This window comes from Oryza sativa, chromosome 11 (genome assembly GCF_034140825.1).
Source record: "Oryza sativa Japonica Group chromosome 11, ASM3414082v1".
NCBI lineage: Eukaryota > Viridiplantae > Streptophyta > Magnoliopsida > Poales > Poaceae > Oryza > Oryza sativa.
The window spans coordinates 2,616,406-2,622,858 of record NC_089045.1 but is presented as its reverse complement, the minus strand read 5'-3'; positions in this window follow the sequence as shown (position 1 = coordinate 2,622,858).

The window sequence follows — 6,453 nt, the reverse complement described above, 5'->3', positions numbered from 1 at the left end:
GAATTGCCATGTAAGCGCCACGTCAGTGCCACGTGGGACGAAGACCTAGCCAATGGAGTGCCACGTAGGCGCCACGTCAGCCAAAACCGGGGACAATACTACCGAGAGACTTTGTTTGCACGGTTTTGTAAGTTGGGGGACGGGCTGTACCCGGTTTTGCGGTTCAGGGACGAAAATTAGACTGGGCGACAAATAGAGGGACCAAAAGTGAACTTATGCCATGATCCCTTTCCGGACCAGTTACGGGCCTCACTTTTATCCCCATTCGGCCCATATTAATTATGGTTCACGTTCGATGCATGGGCCGCACGCTAGTCTTAAGTTGGGCCGTTCCGGCCCAACCTAAAAGAGCCACAGCCCTCCGCACGTTGCGGGCCGCATGCTCGCCGTAATCTCCTTGCGCCCTACATGACCATTCCGGCCCATCATATATGGGCCGCACTTTAGGTTAGACCCCCGTGAGGCCGTGACGGCCCACACGCTTGTCGCAAAAAAAAAAAAAAAACACGAGCGGCGGTGGCCGCCGGCGGCGGATCGCGCTTGTCCGGCGAGCGGCGGCTAGCATTGACTGCACCCAGCATTCAGTGGCCATGCCTGCCATTACCAACGACGACAAGCAAGCAGATTGACCTGACATCTCATCCTCCTTTTCCATTTTCATAATCAATTATATGCATCCAAGATTGATTGATTATTCATCACTGCAGATGCAATGATCTGTCTGCCTGGATCCTAAACAATTGGTACGTACCTAGTTCGAGGTATCCGTCCATGGTATCCAGCAGATTATGCATTGATGAACATCTGGTTGTTAAATTCTCTCGCTGCATATTGCCATGGATGCATATGATTATTAGTATCTAAATCACAAGTGGAGTTGGTGACATTGGACATTGGGAGTTGGTTGAATGAACGGTTTTGTTTTTGGACTTTCAGGATTGCCGGTTGTTCATTGACCATAACCTGACAACTCAGATGAGATGATAGATTGCATATGGCATGAAATCCAACAGCCTAGCTAAGCTGCAGGTGAGCAGGTCATAGTTTCAACTCCTTAATTTTCATGTGTTTGTTTCTGTCTGTTGATTACTTGTGTGAGCTTGCTACTGAACTAATACATCTTGTGATTTGTTGAAAAGCATAATCAGTGTTTATGTACTACTACTGCATGTTACCGCTGCAAAAACAACAACAAAGTATATAATTAAATTTGTCTAGCACTGGTTGTTACAAGTCAAAGAGTTGTCAAGTCGAAACGAATCATGCCACTTTTCAATTGATTATATGTGGATGCCATCATGCTCATGCACAAGAGGAACTGCTAACCTGAACAACCAACCGCTTTGTAGAATAATATAATAATATTGCTGTTAGTTACAAAGGCTACTGAGAAGCTGAGTCATCTGAAAGCAGTGGAATCCCTTTGTTAATGACAGTATGATGCTCAGTCACTCTGCTAGCTTCTCTCAATTCAAGCATAAACAAGTGTATGTCATAAACTCACTGTCACAGTGAAAAAGGTTGTGACATGAAGGATATGGCAACTACTAACAAATAGGAGTACTGTACATATGACCACAGCCTCTTTCGTATACAGTCAAAATTTAATTTTTTTTGTTTAGTTTCAAAAAAAAATAATTTTTTCTTACAACTTAATTTTAGATTTGACTAGAAAATTAGCGCGCTATGTAACATGTGTAAATTTTCCAGAGTGTGTTTAGAATATGAAAAATTTACAGGATTTTTTATGAGTTATCTCGATTTTCATCAAATATTCTATTTTGCATATCATCCTATTAGCCTAATCTCCTGCAGTATTTAAGTTTCGATTAACGATGCTCATGCTGCGTTTAAGTTTCGATTGATGATGGACTATAGATGAAACTGGTGTATAACAATTATTTCAGAGCTTAAATAAATGGATTAAATATTATAAAGTTGATGTATTGATTTAAAACAAATCAAATAATAAACCATAAGCTTGTGAAGCATGCCCTTGATAATCCATAATAGTAAGAGGAAAAAGAACACACCTAAGTCTTTTGCTTCATAATTATCTTGTCGATAAAAATCTATTCTCATACAGATTTTAAAAGAAGAAATTATAGTACAAAAATCCGAAGAGGACTAAATCCGTATATACTCCCTCTGTTTTTAATAGATGGTGTCACTGACTTTTGAACATATGTTTGATCATTTGTTTATTCAAAAAATTCATGTAAATGTATAAGATATAAATCTTGCTTAAAATACTTTGAGTGATAAAACAACTTAAAAAATAAATTATAATTACATAAATTTTTTAATAAGACAAATAGTTAAACGTTTGATAAAAAATCAACGGCATTATCTATTAAAAGCCGAAGGTAGTATGTTTCATTGGAAGTTACCAGGATATATCTGTTCTGACTCATAGTAAAAATATTTCAGTCACTACCGTATATTTATGTTGTCTTCCTCGATGCCGCTTTTCTCTTCGTCGCGTCACTTGTATTTGTAAGAGCCGGCCCTCTGCACCTTTTTTTTACTGGATTTATATTTTTTTCCCAAAACAATTATGATTTATCTTCAATGAAACAGTTTAATGCCTCTTGGAGCCTAGATGTTGCAAACAGCTAGATAGTTGGAAGCATCTAGAATCTGTAATTTTTCTACTGGACACTTTTTCCCTCTAAGATTTATCTTAAAGTTCAAGTGGCACATGTGTACCAATAAGCTGGAGAAAGGTAGAACTATACAGATGGACACGTGGAAGGATTTCTAAGGTGTCTAGCTAAATTTTGAGGCTGCCACGTGGCCCAATGGTAAGCTAGAATCTTGGCCTTGAAATCGGTATTAAAGATTTGGGGTATTTTCATTGCGGCCTATTTTATGACATTGGCTTTTAAACCCTAATAACACAAATATAATATTTTTCATGTAAATTATTTTTACGAGCTTTATTCATTTTTTTCACTACTTATCAGGTATCTCAAACCATCAAAGTATATCAAGCAAAAAACAAACTCTGTCCTAATCTTATAATCACAGTGAAAGGGTTGTGTGACATGGAGAAGGATGTGGCAACAACTACTAACAAATTATGAAAGCTCAGAGTCACTTCAGAATTAAGTGTGGTATACATTTCGCACTGTTGGATTAATTTGAGATCTGACCAAGTGACCACACTTAATTCTGAAGCTAATCATGCTTTTCAGATGGTTCGCATGCAAAGAGTGGAGTGGAAAAAAAGGGAAAAATGTATAGCGACATACAGTGATACAGGTCTCTACCGTCTTAATTAAACCTCGAAAAAAAGGACCATCAAGATTAGGAGAGCCACACAAAAAGCACAGATGAAAACGAAATTAACCAACCAATCGGATTAATTGCTCCTGCGCTGCGTGTACATGCATTGCACCACATCCAAGAAAGTTGGACGGAATACTGTATTTACAACAGGGTTTACAAAACCGACGCGAAACCAGACTTCCTGCGTGACGCACGAGAACATAAATCGCTCAATTTTCTCCACAAATTCAAAAAAATAAATTTCAAAACTGAATTTCAAATTCTGACAAATTTTGACCGGACTTTGGCTGTATTCTTCCCCCATTTTCCCAGCCCATCTCTCTCGTTTTCTACGCGCACGCTTTTCAAACTGCTAAACGGTGTGATTTATGCAAAAACTTTATATATAAAAGTTGTTTTAAAAAATCATATTAATCCATTTTTCAAAAAAAAGTTAATACTTAATTAATCACGCAATAATACGAGTTTCGTTTTGCGTGTCGAGACCCGAACACAGCCTTTGTCGTGAGATAGCGGTCTTCACGAAAACCGAGAAAAATATTAACCCCGGTTTTTGGCTTAGAAACGGATTGATATTTTACATAGCGGACAGAGAGTCCCATAAAAAGCTTGATTTAAAACTGTCGCAAGTTTTTTTTTTATAAAACTTTCAAATGCAACTATAGTTTAACTAGAGTGTAAGTATATTGTAACTCATATGTTACTGGAATAAAACTATCGCAAAAATTGTATGGCGCGGTGGTACTGGTAGCATAGATCCTCAATGAACTCAAGGGCGTGAGGTTAAATCTTAACAACTGCACTTGCCAATTTATTTTTTCTCATACTTGCTAGCACGAATCTTAGAGCAAATCTAATAGTCTAAAAATCGAAAGTTTTTCCTTAAAAAACTGTCGACAGTAATCTAGCAATTTCGTTCTAGTGATCAATATGACAATACCAGTGATCTGAATTCCGGAGTTTCATGCCGAATTGGTCTGAATTCTGAAACATGCACGCATGAATGCTCACTGAATAGTGAAATCTGAATGCAAGAGATTTCCTGGAGATGGATAGATGAGCGAGAGAAAGAGGACGAGATGAGAGAATGACTCGCCAACGTCCTTGGTATTATGGTACTACAAGTAGACGTCCGGGTAGGAGGAGCAAATCATCTTCGATCGTGTGCAGAATTCAGAAAAAGGAAAATATGGAGGTAGGTTCATGGCACGATCGTGTGGTTCGACGTCGTCATGAAACTCAATTGCGATTGCATGTGCAGACAAGGGAAAAAAAAGGTTTGGTTTTTTTATGCAGAAAAAGAGAGGAATCGCGACGGCTTAACCTACAAGTTGGTGGCCAATGGATTGCAGGGTTTGGTTGACTTGACTGTTTCTCACACCCGTGCAAGAGCTGCTGAATTTTGGACGAGATTTCGCAGATCAAATTTGACCTTGTCGAAAACGAAGAAAAGATGATGCTAGTACTGCACGTACCGTGTGTACTTTAGCCCTATTGCAGTGAGTTGAGCGTTGATTCTTCATATAAGATTTTAATTTGGCCGTGCTGCGTAAAATTTAATTGTGAGATTTGTATATTTCCAAGCTAGAAATGAACCATGAAGGCAACCCCATATTGTACAGTTTCTTGCTCAATTTTACAAGAAGAAAATAATGCAGCTTTGTATCTGAACTCAATTTTGCGAGAAGAGAACTGTAGCTAGTAATTAGGGTAGCAAATTGACTGTTATGTCACTTAATCACAGCGACCTCTTTCAAAAAAAAACTTAATCACAGCGATAATCCGTCAAACGTCATGTATTAATGACTGGAAAGGAGTGTACCAGAAACTATATGCAATCTGAAACCATAAGAAGTAGCAGTACTAGCACTAGTTAATTAGAAGACTAAACTACAGCAAAACAGATGATCTACTAGAGGAACGGATCAGATGATGATATATACATTCGGTACATGAATGCATTCACTTCTTCTTCCGATGCATGCACTTCTTTCTTACTTTGAAACTTAAACACATGTACTCAATTATTAGCAGAGATTATCAGCTACTAACACTGTGCCATTTTACTTTTGAGATTTGAGATGACATCCAGATTTAACATTACAACTCCATACACCGTACGAGCCCAGAAAATGTCGGAATTCAGATGCACGCAACCATTCAGCCGTGTGACTGTTGCTGTTCTTGTGATCGACATGTTTAACAACATCCAAAATCCGTTGGTTTTGAGAACCAATTATTCATAAGCGACATGCTGTAATTGTCCATCCGACGTCGTAATAACGTCTGTGGATACTCCGGCTAGCTTCACAAGATGTTGAACTAGATGATCTGAGTTAAAAGTCTCGTCCCTTATAATAAATTAGTATTAAGTTCTTCTTTAGTATTCGCGTCGTTTTTCATCCGATGCCTAGCTATCACATGCACTGTAGAAAACGCGATTAGGACGCTCTCCTCCTGTGATTTTGTTTCTACTGTCTGTGCCATTAATACGGTCTCAACCAAAGGCAAAGAGATGGCAACCTCTGTTCCTGTGTATAACAAGCCGCCATCTCTATAGTATTCAAACCTTTTTGTTTCTTTCCTTTCTAGAAGATTTCTAAAGGAAAAACATTCTTTCAGACTTACTATATTATCGTCGCGAACTATTTACTCTAGGATTGAAAAATACAATTTCCCAAAATGTTTTCTCCTACTACATTACATATATTCTAAGCTATTTTTTAGGTAGTTTTGATGCTGGCTCGGTTCATATTGTAAGTCATTTCATATTTATCCTATATAAAAAAAGTTCTTAAAATTTGATCAGTAGCATTTCTAACCCAAAATAGATACACTAAAAATAATAAATGGTGGAACTAATCTGATATAAGTAGATGGCATGTTTTTTAAGAAAAACTTAATTAAATCTTAAGAGGTTTGATTTAAGACAATAATCATATGGAACGAAGAGAGTACATAATAGTATTTGATTTGTCGTTGCAATTAAGTTCGCTACAATAATTTAATAAAAAAATCTGTTTTGAACTGGATTACCTAACAGAGGAGATGCATAATGCATTTGCCCTGCTCTATCCATATACTATCAGCTAAAGCACAAGGACACCCCTTTGTTGACACGTCGGTCAAAGCAGCTAGTTAAGCCCAACACGCCACAGCCCA